Source organism: Apodemus sylvaticus, chromosome 15 (assembly GCF_947179515.1).
Source record: "Apodemus sylvaticus chromosome 15, mApoSyl1.1, whole genome shotgun sequence".
Classification (NCBI taxonomy): domain Eukaryota; kingdom Metazoa; phylum Chordata; class Mammalia; order Rodentia; family Muridae; genus Apodemus; species Apodemus sylvaticus.
Window position 1 is genome coordinate 44,855,968 of NC_067486.1, and position 18,912 is coordinate 44,874,879.

Consider the following 18,912-nt stretch of genomic DNA (forward strand, 5'->3'; position numbering starts at 1 on the left):
TATTTAAAGTTTTGAGAAAGGGGGAACATTGCAAACATAAGTAATTAGAAAAGAATAAAATGTTAGAGCAAAGCTATGGAAATTGCAAATACTTTCTAGTAACTATTTGCAAAATAGAATGGGAATGTGTACCAGAGGATTCAAGCAGGATTCATAGGGGAATAAAGAACAAGGAATGTGCTACTGAGAGTCAACATGGTGGGAAATTTTCTGTCAATAAGTGCCCAAAATTATCAAATAAGCTGATTTTTGTGAATTGGTTGAAATTTTAGAACTGACTACCTTTATAAAATTCAACATCCTTTGTGATTTTGGCAAAACATGGCAAAGGGTTTGTATGTTCATATGATCCTCAGAGAGAATATAAAAGGAAATGGAACCACAGACTCAGTACAGATGGAAACTGAAGAAGTTTTTGACTTCAAGTCCCTTTTTAATAAAAACTGTGCAATATGTTTGATTATTAAAAATATGGTTCAAGAGCTTGAGAGATGGCTCAGTGGCAAAGAGCACTTGCCTAACTGCTCTTCCAGGGGTCCTGTGTTCAACTCCCAGTAAGCACATGGTGGTTCACAGTCATTTATAATAGGATCCAATTCCCCATTCTGGTGTGTCAGAAGACAGTGTACTCACTCACATACATTAAATAAATAAATAAATATGTACAAACACACACACACACAAACACACAAATTTATTTATTTCAAGAGAGAGACATAAAAGAGGCCAGAAAGGAAATGTATCACTTATGAGCCAGATAGCATATGATCTAATGTATAACTAGATAAAATGGCATTTAATGAAAGCATTAGTATACAGTAATAGTATGAGACAGTGCAAATAAGAAAAATATAGTAGAGTAAATATATTGTGGTATGTATTGTGTCATTTTAGACCTATCTGACAGATGAGAACTAATGGAAGGAGGATTTGTTTAGCTCATCGTTTCTAGTTCTTAGCCTATACTTATCGAACCCTAATGTGCTTAGGGAAAAGCATTATGCCAGTGGAATTTTGGGGGGCATCTGTTCTTTGTGGATAAGGAGCAGTGTTAAGGAGCCCTCAGGAAGGGACTGGGGTGTGGTACAGCCCTTATAACACCTCCAGTGTACTACTTCTTCCATTTAGGTTTTATTTCCCACTATTCATCATCCTCTAATAGTGTCATCAAGTTACAAATCCAACAAAGGATCAACCTTCTCAATGAGTTAGAGCCCTACTGATCCAATTGTCTGGTGACCCATAGTCTAATCAAGCTGGCAGAAATCTCCATGATGTTCATTGATTCTGAAAAGAATAGTTTTGTTTTTCATTGAAATAGAAAGAACAGTTTTTCTATTCTAGAAGAATATACAAAATTGGGATTTGACACAGAAGTGATGTTATGAAATAAATTCTTGTGAAGGATCAGTAGAAAATCTGGCTACAGGAAAGAGAAGCCTATAGACTGATGAAATTCTGACTCCCATGAAGTGAAAGAAAAGCAAAGAACTAGTGCAAAGAGTTATAGACAGTATCTCTTAGCATTGACTGACTAGACAGCTAATGTGGAGCTCCCTGAACATTCTGAGTGTTGAGGGTTGTATACTTCGAGCCCTGGAGAGAAATCTGCCAGTTCTACTGTCCATATCATGCACAAATACTGACTGGCCACTGTCTGAAGCAACTGTGGCTTTTGTATGAGCATGGCTGATTTTTGTGGCTATTTTGGGAAGGACTTTCAATTAACTCTTTAACAGATCCTTTCCAAGGGAGGTCTTACTTGTACACAACCATAGAAGTGGGATGCTGTATTTAGGCAGCTTTGAAGATTTTTTTTATAGTATTACTGTGATAAAACAAAGGAATAATTGAATTGAAATATTCTGCAAGCTGTTGTAATGAGAAAACATAGAATCTAAGCTAGCTGTGGAAATGAATACCTAAGGGGACTGTAACTTTACTCTGGCAAGATAGAAACTGAAATCTCTTTATGCTGAGAGAATGTTCTGAATTCTTTAAAATTTCAAGGAATTTTATGTCTTTGGTTATAAAAGTGACTTATCATATCAAATATTTAACATATATACACATGCATAAAGAAAGATAGTGAGTTTGTGAGAGTGTGTGTTAATATGTGTGTGTGTGTGTGTGTGTGAGAGAGAGAGAGAGAGAGAGAACAAGAGAGAGGCAGAGACAGAAAGATTTTCATTACTTTTATTCAATTTAAACATTTATGTGTGAATTAGATGTAAAAAATATACACGTCTCTTGATCGCGATACATTTTAGTCCCATGCTGCTTAAATTTTAAACCACAATGATTTTTCTTTTACTTTTATATGCATATAGTAGTGCTGGATCCAAATTCCACAAACTATTTCATTAGATGCTCAAATGAAAAGAGTAAATAGCTGGGCGGTGGTGGCACACGCCTGTAATCCCAGCACTCTGGGAAGCAGAGGCAGGCGGATTTCTGAATTCGAGGCCAGCCTGGTCTACAGAGTGAGTTCCAGGACATCCAGGACTATACAGAGAAACCCTGTCTCAAATAAATAAATAAATAAATAAATAAATAAATGAATGAATAAATGAATAAATAATAAAAAATAAGGAAAGGGGGAAAGTTTCTGAACAGATCACCAATAGCATATGCTCTAAGATGAAGAATTGACAAATGGGACCTCATAAAATTACAAAGTTTCTGTAAGGCAAAGGACACCATCAAAAGGACAAATCGGCAACCAACAAATTGGGAAAAGATCTTCACCAACCCTACATCAGATAGAGAGCCAATATTCAATATATATAAATAACTCAAGAAGTTAGACTCCAGAAAACCAAATAACCCTATTAAAAAATGGAGTACAGAGTTAAACAAAGAATTTTCACCTGAAGAACTTCGGATGGTGGAGAAGAATCTTAAAAAATGCTCAACTTCATTAGTCATTAGGGAAATGCAATCAAAACAACCCTGAGATTTCACCTTACAGCAGTCAAAATGGCTAAGATTAAAAATTCAGGAGACAGCAGATGTTGGAGAGGATGTGGAGAAAGAGGAACACTCCTCCACTGCTGGTTGGGTTGCAAATTGGTACAACCACTCTGGAAATCAGTCTGGTGGTTCCTCCAAACCTGGGCACCTCACTTCCAGAAGATCCTGCTATACCACTCCTGGGCAAATACCCAGAAGATTCCCCAGCATGTAATAAGGATACATGTTCCACTATGTTCATAGCTTTTCAATTAAATCTTAGTGTCAAAGAAGCATTAACAGTTGCGCCTTCATGAGGATTCCTTCCTTCTCTGCCTCTTGTCGCCTCCTGAAAAGCCAGCACATCCCTGTGGACTGGAGGTTTTACTCACCAGATGCCTGGCTCTAACTTGACTTCAAGAGATTGTTCCCAGGATGCCCTGCTTTAGTTCTTGTTCCTCAATAGGTGAACTGAGTTCTGAAACCAGAACTTCCTTAAGATATTGTAGCCTGACTGTTTTAATAAATAAAATATGCTTCATGGTGTCAGAATATATTAATAAATGATCATTGTAATCACTACTGCTAGTGTTGGGAGCTTCCAGGGAAAAGTTCCTAAGAATCAATTATAATTATCATTATGGTACTTGTATTATGTATTATAACTATTATTTATAAATAAGAGATATCAAGCCCAAGCAATGTAGACTATATGCATTCAACAATAAAACCACAGAAAACCTGGAAGATGTTCTATGTTCTTTCTTACTTACACTAACCTTAGTGCTGGACAATGAGTATATTAATTGAAAAATGCTTGATACTCACATTTTCAGTACATTCACAAATTTATATCTTGATCTCTGTATTAGAAGTTTAACTTAACTGTCTAATCATATTATAAATCATCTTGTGTCTCTATAAAGCATCATTAGGTAGTTCTTAATTTCTTTCAGATGCAGTATATATAGCTTAGTGCAAACATTTATTGATGCCTTGGGGTGACCCTTTTGTCAAAGCTATAACCACAACCATCAAATAAAAGTCTATGCAATTTTTTCTTTAAGGTTGCAAGTCTTATTTTCATTAGAATCATTGCTGTAGGGCTTGGAGCTTTTTAGATCATAAACCCAGTCTCTTAAATCAGGAACAGGAAACTTCTCCCACACTGTGATATATGCTTCCAGATGTGTCTGTCAAAATAAGCAATATATTTGTTTTTTTAAAAAGGCTTAACATATTTATTAAAAATAGTATTAGCTACTTAAAATTTCAGCAACCAAATAGAAAATTATTTAGCAAAGTCAAGGACAGCATTTCATTATAGTAGGAAAGCAGCTACCTGTGTGGGATGTTACATATACATGTATATACACAATATATACATACGTATATTTATATGCACATATATACATATATACATATACACATAAATAATTGCATATGTATGTGCATGTGCAATACATCTTTTGCACCTGCATATATACATTTATATTATATCTACAATATATTCATACATATACATAGACACATATGTACATATATCACACACACATGCACATACAAACACACACACACACACACACACCTGTTAGTTTATTTTGTCAGTACTTTTCCTTTACAGAACCCTGACTAATACAAGCAGTTAGGGCATGGAAAAATTTATAGGAAAGAATCTTTTTAAAATTGTATTCTCTGATTCTTATTAGTTATACAATTGATGAGTAGAAAGTCAGATGCTCAAAATTATTAAGGGCATATTTCCTGCTTTATTTGCATGAAGCTATCTTATAGGAGTTCATTCACAAGATTTCCTATGACATTTTCCCCATGTATTATTAGTAATTGCTTATTTAGACTTTCACAACTTTACATGCTTTTATTTTTATTTATTGTCACCAAATTCATAGTATCTTAAACTGCTATCAGGTGGGCATTCTAAGGATATTACTTTGTTTAAAGACCACTATTTAAATCACAATCCTTTATAAAATCACAATTTGTAAAGACTCAGTTTTGTTGGCCTCCTCCCTCTGTATTCTCTTCAACAATGTATGTTTCCTTTTGAGAAACATTCATGCCCTGGTGGGTTTTGAGGCTGTACAGGTGCTGTTCAGAAAATTAAAATCCTTTCTTTCCATTGTTTCCAACACTATACATCTCCTGCAGGAAGCTTTCCCCACTCATTAACTCATTACTGGTATGTTTCCTTTATGTATTCTAAGGTGGTAACTGTCACTTGATCCCTAGCTTTGGTTTACCAGTTGCATCACATACTGTGCTTTATCTCCAAGTAGGTTGTTAGTCTTTGAAATTACTATAATCTCTATCAAAGCTTGTTGAACATTAAGCAATAACCATTGAACAATTATAAGATGCTTGATTAATACATATATTATCACAGCAAGAATAATTATATTAAAACGTGTGTGGTATAAGACTGGAAGTATTCAAAATGTTCATTCATCAAAGTGCATTTCTTATGCTCTCACAGATGAGAACATGGAGAACTGGCTAGATCCCAATCTCATATGCCGTCTATGTAAGTAAATGTAACAGGATAGCACACTATGCTCAACTCTGAAAATTTGTCATTAAATTTAAATATCACAGACCTAAACTTTTGTAATTCGTTTAAAATTTCTCAGCAATGATTTCAATTCATTCTGTTCATAAAATATGAAACCATGTCTCTTTTCTAACAATATTTTCTTTTGTATTTAGTTCTCCTAAGATGATAATACACAGTGGATGTACCAACTGTTTCTTGCTTGCTGTACAACTATACAATACACTCCTAAGTCTTCGTTCTTAAAAATTTGTATTAGAAATAGGTTTCCTTTGCGTAGAATCTAAGCAAATTTAGAGAAATCTTGATACACTTCCCAGTGCTTTATATGAAAATGATGGCTTTCTTTAATAAAAAAGAAATAAAGGCAAATTGGACAAATCAGTTCTAAAGGATACAGTTAATTCTGCATGAAATAATATTTAAATAAGTAACTGCTCTGTTTTAGTTTTTGTCACTGGGGTAAAAACACTAATCAAAATCACACTGGGGAGGGAAAGATTTATTACATCTTAAAGGTTAGAATCCATCATCTCAGGAAGCCAGGGCCTGAGCTCAAACAGGAATCTGAATGCTGGAGCAGAGCAAAAGAGCACAGAGGAAGGTTCCTTACTCATGCTCTCAGTTTATTTATTTATTTATTATTTATTTACACTCCAGATTTTATCATCCTCCCCTGCCATCCACCCTCTAACTCTTCCACATCTCATTACTCCTTCAGAACCCTTCTCATCATGAAGATGTCTCTATTTCCACATCCACCCAAACAGACCTGGGGCCTCCAATCGCTTGAGGGTTAGATGCATCTTCTCTGACTGAACTCAGACCAGGCAGTCCTCTGCTGTATATGTGTTGGAGGCCTCATATCAGCTGGTTTATGCTGCCTGGTTGATGATCCAGTGTCTGAGAGATCTCCAGGATCTAGGCTAATTGAGACTGCTGGTCTTCCTACAGGGTTGACCTCCTCCTCAGCTTCTTCCAGCCTTTCTGTAATTCAGCCACAGTGGTTAGCAGCTTCTTTCCATTGGTTGGGCGCCAATATCTGCATCTAACTCTTTCAACTGTTTGTTGAGTCTTTCAAAGGGAAGTCATGCTAGGTCCCTTTTTGTGAGCATTCTATAGCTTCAGGAATAGTGTCAGGCCTCCGTGCCTCCCCTTGAGCGGGATCCCACTTTGGGCCTGTCACTGGACCTTCTTTTCCTCAGGCTACTCTTCATTTTCATATCCCTGCAGTTCTTTTAGACAGAAACAATTGTGGGTCAGAGTAGTTTTTAGAAAGGTTTCCTGTTTTTTTTTCTTTTCCTAACCTATTGAGTTGAATTAGAATTGCTTGCATTAAAAATAATTTTTAAAAGTATTTTTAAGTCCTTTAAGCAGTAGGGAAACTTTCTGAGAGAAAAAGGTGCCAGCGGAAGAGGGAGGGTGTGAAAATTACCAAAATTCATTTTAAATATAACATGGCACATGCAGCTGGCCTGTATATCCACTGGTTCTGTGTGTGCAGACTTAAGCAAGCATGAGTAAAAGACGTGTGGTGGTCTTGGCCCCCATAGACTCCCGTGTTTGAATGTTTGGCCCACAGGGAATAGCACTTTTAGGAGGCGTGGCCTTGTCTTTTTGGAGGAAGTGTGTCACTGTGTGTGGTGGGATCCTAGGTCCAATGCTAAAGCTCCACCCAGTGTGGGAGACCTTCCTGCTGACTGGATGTGGAAGCCAGTCTCCAGTTTCTGACTTTGGATCAAGATGTAGAACTTTTGGTTCTTCTAGCACCATGCCTGCCTGCACATTGCCATACTTCCTGCTGTGATAATAATGGACTGAATCTCTGAAACTGTAAGCCAGCTCCAGTTACATGTTGTTCTTTGTAAAAATGCCTTGGTCACAGCAATGAAACCCTAATGAAGACAGAGCATTTGAGAAAAAAAAATTCACTTTCATTGAACATGTGTATATGCTTGTCTTGTCACTGCAATAGGCAGTGACAACTGTGCATACACTAATTACATTGGATTCAGTATTTCAGATAAAGATTAATATCTAGACTATAAAAATGCATATGTTATTCAATAACCTCCCTCTCAAATCATCCAATCATTAATTGGGCGAAAGAATCAAATAGACATATCTCACAAAAATATATAAAAATGACAAAGACATCTTTAACAGCAGTTCAACATTCTCAGCCATCATGGAAATACAAATTTAAATTGTGCTTAGATTCCATCTAGTTTTGGCCAGAGAGACTGCCATGATGAAAACATGGCTGTACACATTGGAGTAAAGGGAAGACTTGCTCACTGCTGGTGACACTGAGTTAAGGGAAGACCTGAGTATTGCTGATAGGAATGTAAGTTGCTTCAGCTGATATAGACATCAGAGTGGGTCTCTCTTCAAAAACTAAAAACATGAAACTACTGTACCACTTCTTGTACACTGAAGGACTCCAAGTCAGCATACCTTAACGATTCATGATACACCCCTGCTCATCATTGAACTATTCACAGTAGCTTAGAAATGGAGCCAGCCTGGTGCTCATAATCAAATGAATGGTCTAAGAAAATGTGATTTGTTTTTGCAATGAAAATTTCACCCATAAAGGAAAATGAAGTCATGCACTTTAGGACACATTTTGTAATAGAATATAAAGATTTACTGATAACTAAACTGATATAAAGATTTTTGCTTCAATAAAATTGTAGAAAACACAAAATTAGAATGTTTATCCCTTACCCACAAACATAATCAAAGACTTTAGTTAAGTGAACTGAACTCTCCTACTGTAATACAAAAAAGAGAGGAACTACAACTGAAGCAGGTTGGATTTTATTTTGCTTTATGTTTGCATAGCAGACTTGATATTTTTACTTTACTTTAATAAGTGGCCAGGGCATTTAAATTATTTCATTCTATTGGTACCATTTATTGTACTTAATAATTAGTTGATTACCTTGATCAACTCACTTTTAGACCAGACAATTTTAAACTAATTGTCTCCATGAGATCAAAATCTTTAAATAATCACGAACATAATATTTTTTAATTCATGTAAAATACTGCCATAGTACTATTTAAAATGAAAGGTACACATAGATATATTCTTATTATAGAGTCCATTTTTTTGTGTGCACTTATTAGTCAGAAACTCAATATTTTAGGAAACTTAAGTTGAGAAACATTTTCCTAAAGGCAAAAATATTGATAACTTGTCTACTTAAAATAATACAGATTTCAAGTACGTAGCATGTACAAGCATACTTTTATATGAGACTATTATTTAAAGTTTGATTTTCTTCTTTAGTACTGCTTGTCTTTTAATGATAGTGATAAACCAAAGGAAAGTATTGTGACTTGCCATGTGAAAGTCACACATTCTGCTTCAGGATTTTGACCTCTTCTATAGTAGATTTTATTTTTCAGCCAATTTTTGCCACGTATAGTTGCAGTCTATGAATATTGCTTGGCAACTGAATCTACATGGTTCTAACATTGAAGGTTCATTTTGAGAAATGAAAAGCATTTAAAGCAGGAGATGAATTATGAAACACCATAGAAAACCTGTTTCTGATTTGTTTCCATACATAAGGCACTGATTGGTATATTAAAAGAAGAAACAAATCATGAAGAAGGCTAATTCTAAATAGTACTACTACTACTAACAATAATAATAGTAAAACAACCTTTAAATTCCTTTCTCCTGACTTCATATTTTGCATGTTGTTTTCCCTTGCTTGTTCTCCTTTTAAAGCTATAAAAGGCCAATAACAGAAAACAAGCCAGAGTAAAAGGTTTTCTTATTAAAATTCCATGAGCACTACATAAAATGACTCAACATTTCTCCTGAATTTGGGCATTTATTTTTCTTCCTTTGCTGCCTGAATGACTGAGTAAATTTCTGGAGTATACTTTGTATTTTAATATATACACAGTAGACCCTTCTACCTACACAGGTTAATTTCCAAGACTGCATAGATAGCTGGAGCTATACTAATACAGTCCATATGTGTGTGTGCATGTGTGTGTGTCTCTGTGTGTGTCTGTGTTTGTGTGTCTGTATGTCTGTTTGTGTGTGTCTGTGTGTGAGTGTCAGGAGCCATAACAGACAAGCTAATAACTAGCAGGTGATCATCCTGAAATGGCCTGCTTCGGATTATTATATAATCTGTAACAGGTGCACCCTTATTAAGCAAGGCTGTAAGGGATTTGTTTTAGGAAAGATTTCTGCTATTAATATATTTTTCTGTTATTACTAAACATACATAACAATCACTAAGGTAATAGCATACCCCTTTGGAGCACACTCACCCAGGCACCCATGTATGTAGACATACACATTTATATAAACACACACACACACACATACACACAAGTACATGACAAAACATTATAATTGTAAGGTTAAAACAAATTCCTAGACAAAGGATTGTGAAAGAAGACTCCCCCAAATCTACCACTGACCTTTCCCTTATCCCAGTTGCCCCTGCATCAGTTCCAAGACAGGGTTTTTCTGCATAGTCATTGATATCTGCAACTTTCTCTATAGCCCGGGGTGGCCTCAAATTCAGAGATCCCTTTGCCTCTGCCTCCTAAGTGCTGATATTAAAGACTTGAACCATCATCTCTGAGCTCTTATATGCCATTTACTGTCAGTATGGGACTTGTTCTAGAGTGTGGTTCATTAACCTAGTAATACTCAGTTGGATACAACTAAATTTACCTTTGTGGGTGACTGTCAATTGGAGATAGCTTTCTGGGCTGTGGATGGCTGCTTGTATCCAATTCCTTTCTTAGCTCTGGCACCCATATGTATTAAACATGCGCAGGCCTTCTGCATTCTGCCACAGTCTCTGTAAATTCATACATGTGTCAGCCTTATATACAAGGCTGTGCCTCATCATTTTAAAAATTCCCTAATGCCTAAAGAGGGTGAATTTGATGGATATAGCTAGTTTAGAACTAAATACACAAAGGTTCCTCACTATCTTCACACTATCCAGTTGTGGGTCTCTGTGTTTGTTCCTATGTATAGGAGGAAGAAGCTTCTTTGATGAGTTGAGAAAGATACTGATCTATAATTATAGAAAAATTCTCTTAGGAATCATTTTATTGCCATATTCCTTTGGCAGAGAAGTAGTATTTGTTTTTCCTTTAGGATCATGGCCTATCTAGTCTAAGGTTCTTGGGCATTTGAGCAGTGTTATGGATATATTCTATTTCATGGAATGTATCTTCCATCCAAGTTGAAAGTGGTTGCTTACTGTTACAACTTTTGTGCCACTATTGCAACAGTATATCTTTCCAGGAGATCATCATTATAGATTGAACAGTATGACATTGGGTTGGTGTTTACTTTTCTCTTCAGGAAGTACACATGGTGTTTTTCCATTCCTTTTTTATTTATTTATTTTTTTTTGGTGGAAAACTCTATCTAGGTATTAGCTTGACTTCTCCATATTCAGTGAGTTGTATAGGTGTTGTATTCAACAATACAGCCTTACCCTCAGTTTGTGGAGAACAAAGAATAGCTTTGGAAATGTATTGATTACTTGAGGATTTCCATGGGACTCTATTGGGCAACATTTCCTGGATCTGGAAGCTTTATTTTTCTAGACAGATGTCTTGTTGGGGCTTTCTTCCCCATTATTTGGTTAGAATTATTTTATATATACACATATTTTAGGAAGCTACTTATACTCCTACTATATTAGGCTTTTATAAGGTTCCTGAAACGGCTCTTGGTTTTAGCTCTTTCTGCCCTATATTCCCTTCCTTTTTTTTAACTGCTTTCTTCTTCTTCTTCTTCTTCTTCTTCTTCTTCTTCTTCTTCTTCTTCTTCTTCTTCTTCTTCTTCTTCTTCCTCTTCCTCTTCCTCTTCCTCTTCCTCTTCCTCTTCCTCTTCCTCTTCCTCTTCCTCTTCCTCTTCCTCTTCCTCCTCCTCCTCCTCCTCCTCCTCCTCCTCCTCCTCCTCCTCCTCCTCCTCCTCCTCCTCTTCTTCTTCTTCTTCTTCTTCTTCTTCTTCTTCTTCTTCTTCTTCTGCTTCTGCTTCTGCTGCTTCTGCTTCTTCTGCTTCTTCTTCTTCTTCTTCTTCTTCTTCTTCTTCTTCTTCTTCTTCTTCTTCTTCTTCTTCTTCTTCTTCTTCTTCCTCTTCTTTTTTCTACACTCTTTGTTTACATTCCAAATGATTTCCCCTTTCCTGGTGCCCCCCTCTCCATAAGTCCCATAAACCCTCTTCCTTCCACCCATTCCCCAATCACTCCCCCTCACTTCTCTGCCCTGGTACTCCCCAACATTGCTGCGTCAAGCTTTTCCAGGACCAGGGCCCCCTCCTTCCTTCTTCTTGGGAATCATTTGATATGTTAATTGCATCTTGGGTAGTCAGAGCTTCTGGGCTAATATCCACTTCTCAGAGATTGCATTGATGTGTTCTCTTTTATGATTGGGTTACCTCACTTAGGATGATATATTCCAGATCCAACCATTTGCCTAAGAATGTAATGAATTCATTTTTTTGATTGCTGAGTAGTATTCCATTGTGTAAATATACCACATTTTCTGTATCCATTCCTCCATGGAAGGACATCTGGGTTCTTTCCAGCTTCTGGCTATTGTAAATAAGGCTGCTATGAACATAGTGGAGCACGTTTTCTTATTGCATGCCAGAGAATCCTCTAGGTATATGCCCAGGAGTGGTATAGCGGGGTTCCTCCTGAAGTGTCAGTTTGCGTAATTTTCTGAGGAACCACCAGAATGATTTCCAGAGTGGTTGTACCAGCTTGCAATCCCACCAGCAATGGAGGAATGTTCCTCTTTCTCCACATCCTTGCGACTCCTGCTGTCTCCTGAGTTTTTAATCTAAGCCATTCTGACTGGTATGAGGTGAAATCTCAGGGTTGTTTTGATTTGCATTTCCCTAATGACTAATGATGTTGAACATTTCTTAAGGTGCTTCTCAGCCATTCGAAATTCTTCATGTGAAAATTATTTGTTTAGCTCTGTACCCCATTTCTTAATAAGGTTATTTGGCTCTCTGGAGTCTAATTGCTTGAGTTTTTTGTATATATTGGATATTAGCCCTCTGTCAGATGTTAGGTTGGTGAAGTTCTTTTCACAATTTGTTGGATGCCATTTTGTCCTTTCGACAGTGTGCTTTGCCTTACAGAAGCTTTGTAATTTTATGAGGTCCCATTTGTCAATTCTTGATCTTAGAGCACAAGTTATTGGTGTTCTGTTGGGGAACTTTTCCCCTGTGCCCATGTCCTCAAGGGTCTTCCCCAGTTTCTTTTCTATTAGTTTCAGTATGTCTGGTTTTATGTGGAGGTCCTTGATCCTCTTGGAGTTGAGCTTAGTACAAGGAGATAAGAATGAATCAATTCGCATTCTTTTGCATGCTGAACTCCAGTTGAACCTGCACCATTTGTTGAAAAGGCTATCTTTTTTCGGCATATGAGATTCTTTCTTCTGTCTCTTGTATTCTGTTATTGATATTTGCATCTATGACCCCTGATTTCTTTCCAAGGTTTTCTTTCTCCAAAATTGTCTTCCTTTGTGATTTCTTAGTTGTTTGCACTTCTGCTTTTAGATCCTGGATGGTTTTGCTCAGTTCCTTAACTTGTTTGTGTTTTCCTGTAATTTTTTAAGAGATTTTTGTGTTTCCTCTTTTATGGCTTCTGCCTGTTGACCCAAGTTCTCCCGTATTTCTTTAAGTGATTTTTGTATTTCTTCTTTATTGATTTCTATCTGTTGACCCATATTCTGCTGCGTTTTTTAAATGATGTTTTGTTTCCTTTGTAAGGGCTTCTACATTTTTCTTCATGTTCTCCTGTATTTCTTTAAGAGATTTATTTATGTCCTTATAATCCTCTAATAGCATCATGATATGTGATTTCAAATCCAAATTCTGGTTTGTTGGGGTATCCTGAACTTGCTGTTGTCAGAGAATTGGGTTTATATTGCCTTGATTTCTGTTAGTAACTTTCCTGTATTTGTCTTTTGCCACCTGGGTATCTCTGGCATTAGTTGTTCCTGTTGTCCCTGGCTGGTGCTTGAACCTCCTGTGAACCTGTAAGGCTATTTCTGTACTTCTGGATAACTGGATTTCCTCTGGCACAGATTGCTGATGGGCTGCCCTACTCTTGGGTGCTGTTGGAGCCCTGGTGTGCCTTGCCTCAAGTAATGTTATACTAGGGTTGTCTCTGTGTACCTCGTGTTGCCTGTCAGGTCCATCTGGGAGCCAAATGTTGGAGGCTGCGGGGACCCCTTCCACGTGCTGATCACTCTGCAGGGCAAACATTCCCCCAACAGACTTGGCACATAGATGATCTGCAGAGCTGTCCAGTGATTGGGCACAGGCAGAAGCCTGGTGGGCTGTGTCCTGAGTGATGTTAGACTTGGGATATCTGTGTACCTGGCATTGCCTGTCTGGTCCAACAGGGAGCCAAGGTGGCAGAGATCCTCCTCCTCCTCCTCCTCCTCCTCCTCCTCCTCCTCCTCCTCCTCCTCCTCCTCCTCCTTCTCCTCCCTCCTTCTCCCCTTCTTCTTCCTTCTTCCTCCTCCTCCTTCTTCTTTTCACTTCTCTGTTTAATCCTTCCATTTCATTCTATCCACATCTATCCATTCAGAACAATACATACTATGTCCCCATTCTCAGGAGATTCTTCCATTCTCTCTAATTCCCTACTCTGTAACTGACTTCTGTGATCATTTGGTGTACACTCTGATTATCAAAAATTTAACCAGTAACACCCACATATAAGTGAATACATACCATATATGTATATATATATTTGGTTTCAGGTATAAGATGGAACTTCAAAGTAGTTTTTTTAATTGAATATTATCTTCATTTACATTGCCATGGTAAAACCTTTTCCAATTCCCCCTCCTCAAAGACACCAACCCCTCCTCCATCCCCCTACCTCCATGTATATGCCCCTCTACCCGTCACACTCCCACCTCCTCCCCTAATTTTCCCTTTGTTGGGGCCTCTGTTGAGCCTTTACCTGGTCAAGGACCATTCTTCCCACTGATGCCCAACAAGGCCTTCCTCTGCCATATTTTTGGCTGGAACCATGTATGCCCCTTGGTTGACAGTTCAGTTTTGTTTTAATTTCACTGATGTCCACACAATATAGCAAAACCTATGGGATACAAGAAAGGCAGTTCTAAGAAGCAAGTTTATCACACTAAGTACTCACACAAAATTTTGAAGAGATCTCATATTAGCAACAATGACATACCTAAAATCTCCACAACAAAAAGAAGAAATCACACACCAAAGAAGTAGATTTCAAGAAATAATCAAACACGGGGGTGTAGTCAATAAAAAGGAAATAAAAACAATTACAAGGAATCAACAAAACAAAGAATTGATTGTTTTGTTGAGAAACAGAGTAAAAGTGATAAACCTTTAGCTGAGATATCTAAAAGAGAGAGTCAGTCCAAATTTAAAATAAAACCTAGAGTAAAGCAACTAGAGATAAAAGGGGCCATACGAACAGAAACCAAGGATGTTTAGAGAATCATAAGGATATGCTTTAAAAATCTATAATCTGCAAAATTAGAAAACCTGAACACATGGAAAAATGTCTTGATATACCATCTACTGCAGCTAAGTCAAGATCATATAAGAAAGCAAACTTAAAACCAGAGTGCAATATTTTGTCAGTGACATTTTCACTAAAGTAGAACATGTCATCTTCTTTTTGGCCTATAGAAAGTACTCGTCTCAATGCTACTAATTTTAGGCTATTGTAAACTGAAGAAAGTCATGTGTACAAAGTCCTGCTGTATCAAACAGATAATCATATATACTAATGGACATTTCCACTGAAGGACCAATGGGCATCAATTTATAAACTGGACAAAGGGATGATTCATGTTCTGGGCAGGAAGAAACAGGGTACATCATATGTAGAATGGCCTGTAATGTAAAATATATCTCTTAATTACCATCTACTACAAGAAGTTAGTGTGATGAGTGCTGAGAGTTATATAGACCTATCCATACAGAAATATGCTATTTGTAATTTTATAGCTTTACTCCTTTAGCTGAACAATATTATTGGGTTTCCTCAAGGGCCATGATCTGTCAAGTAACAAGGTTCCTGGATACTTTGAAGGTGAAAGACATATTCATAACTTTCCATGTTCTCCATGCCAGCTTGATGTGTAACCTTGCTTCCAGACTGGATAATAATTTTGTTTCCCAGTTCTGAGGAAGCACTCTCAAGAAAATATCACCTTACAATATTGGTCTCTACTTAACAAAAGCTGACTTTTTATTATTGGTTAACCAGCATCTATTATTCCAGTATAGCAAAATTTTTGCTTTTACACATTTCTAATAAAAGTATATCTCATGTATGACCAAGATGGAGTATTGAGGCACTCTGAAACTCTGCCCTGGAATCTGGCCTACTCGGACCTGTATAGTATATACTTTTCTCTGTACACTTATTTTACACTCTCCCATAAAACAATCTCCCATTAATTTCTGAGTATTCCATGGCTTTTCCTACCTGAAGTTCCAAATATGTCCACAACCCATGAAAACTAATGTGTTCAGGTCCACCCCGGAATTATCTTACTCTCTGATACCAGTTTCTGGTCTCGTTTGTTTCTCTATTGCACTGATAAACTACATGAAGAAAGCAACTTGGTGGATAGTAGGGTTTATGTCATCTTCTAGTTTACAGACCATCATCTACGGCAGCCAAGGCAGAAACTCAAGAGGAGAATCAGCATTGGAATCTTATGCACAGACCAGGGATGCTGCTCACTGGTTTCAGTTTGGGCTTTTCAGGTCACTACCATAGCAACAATATGTTATTTCATCTCTATGAATTTGTGTGCTTTCTACAGATTTCTTTGTTGATGACTTTAATTTTTGTTGCATTGTAGTCAGAAAGGATATATGGGCTTTCTCCATTTTCTCTAAATTTTTAAAGATTTTCTTGTGTGGTCTATTTTAGAAAACCTTCCATAGGCTGCTGAATATAACACACAGTCTTTGGTATTGAGGTAAAGTATTCTGTACAACCTGTCTTCTGGAGAAAATAGGTATTGCAAATTACTCATTTTTTTTTTTTTTACTAAATTGATGTTAATATGTGTTTTGAAGCCATGCCATAGGCTATTTATTTATTTATTTATTTATTCATCTGTCTATCTATCTATCTATCTATCTATCTATCTATCTATCTATCTATCTATCTATCTACTTATGGGAAATTGGGTATGCCAGAATTTGGTGTATATACATTCAATGTGGTATCTACTTGTTTAATTATTCCCTAAATTAGCAAGAACTGTTCTTTATTTCTTGTGAGTTATTTTTCAGATTGAAATATATTTATCTGATATTAGAATAATGATACCTTCTTACTACTTGGTCTTATTTTTTTGCAATACATATTTTTTTCTTACCTTCAAATTTGCGATGTGTTCCTTGTTAACAAGAGCTAGATGGATATTTGTTTCCTAAACCTTGCAATGAATTTATGTCCTTTGATTTTTGATTTGAGAATTAAGGCATTTGATATTTAAAGGTATTATTATAAAGTGTGTGTTGCTTGCTTTCATTTTTCTTTTTCTGTTTTCTTTTGTACTCTAGGTCCCATTCTGTGTTTCAGTAATTATAAGGGGCATTTGTTTTTGTTTTTTGTTTGCTTTTGTATAGTCTATTGGCTCTGCTTATTCCTTTCTTCAGTCAAAATTATTACTTATAATAATCTGTGTAGAGCTGTTTTGCTGGACATGAATTCCTTTTCAGCTTGCTTATGTCATGCAAATTTTTCTTTCTACTGCTACTAAGACAGTTTATTTGGCACTCTAATCTAGGTTGGCATAGCTGGTCCTCTAGGACTCAGCGTGTATTACACTTAACTCATAGATTTTTAGGTTTCTGTGGAGAAGCTAACGGTTATTCTGCTGGGTTTTCCTTAATATGTGGTTTTCCTCTAGCTGCTTTCCTTTGTTTTTTTCCATATATTTAATGTTTTTCCTGATATATGTTATAAGGGCTACGTTTTCTCATAATGTCTGGTGTTCTATGCACATCTTCTATCTGTCTGTGTGTGTCAGGTTGATTTCTTTATACAATGCAGAACTGCCTGATCAAGCATGGTGCCTCCCACAGTGTGCTCTGTGCTCCTCCATTAATTAACAAGAAAATGCTATACATATGCAACCATAGACCATAGGACAATCTGATGCGTCTACTGGGTTTTTCCTCTCCCACCAGCACACCACCACCACTGGAAGGAGGCAGAACAAAGTCCAGAATGGGGAGTCCACAATGATTCTGGGTCACCACTGGTGTACTTTCTGGAGAGGGAGTCAGGAGCAGTCATAGGAGGCAGAGCCCAGGATGAACAGAATCCAGCCTGTTTAGGAACAAGTGCCAAGAGTAATGAAGGGGTTGGAGGAGAGAAAGCCTTTTGAGTTTAAGATGCTGACTTGTAGACTTGATATGTGTTCTAGGGTCAGGGATGTGGGGAGTAAGGTAGGGGTTAGGGGTTCACCGACTCAAAGGAGAAGGGGAGGGTTGATGGTGGAAGGATTGTGGGAGGGGGTGACTAGGGGATGGTGGCAGGGCAGTGAAGGGGATGTGAAGTGAATAAGGAAAATTAGTTAATTAATTAATCAAAATAAGGAACCAGCTAAGACCAAATAACTCTAGAACAAATATAGAAGATGACATAAAGGGCTAGATAAGTAATTTTTGCTTTCTAATTTCTTAATTTCTTCCTGTATTGTTTTTGTTTTTTTCATTTTTTAAAAATTCTTTTTGTTACCTGTTTACAGGAGATAGTTAAGTCATATGTATTATCTTTATGGATTCAGAATTTAATTTGTAATGAGATCCTGAAAAATATCACATCCATTATTTCACTGATATTCTTTTAAAACAGCTATTTGTGCTATCTTCTTGATCCAGAATAATTTAGAATTATAATACTATATTTCAAAATAGAATATTTTCTCATTTACATTTTACAATTTATATCTAGTCTGATGGCTTTATTCTCAAAGAACATACTTTATATGTGTAATCTTTTAAAATTGAGACTTATAAACAAACCATGTCAAGAAATTAAAATAAAATTTAAAAGATTGAGTATTATGTCATTTCTGTGCCTTGATTTTATACTTTAAGTTGAATCAATTTTGTAAGTCATAATGATTGAACATGTTCTGTGTTTTTTTTATATCTCATTGATAATAGAGTTCTTAAATTTTTGAATCTTCTGGTTCTATTTCTCTAGTGCTTAGATTATACATTTAGCACTACTCAGCTTGGAGAGTATAGGACTGGAAAATTCTTTTTTTGTATATAAATTATATATTTTTATTTTCTATATTCTTTGTTTACATTCCAAATGATTTCCCCCTTT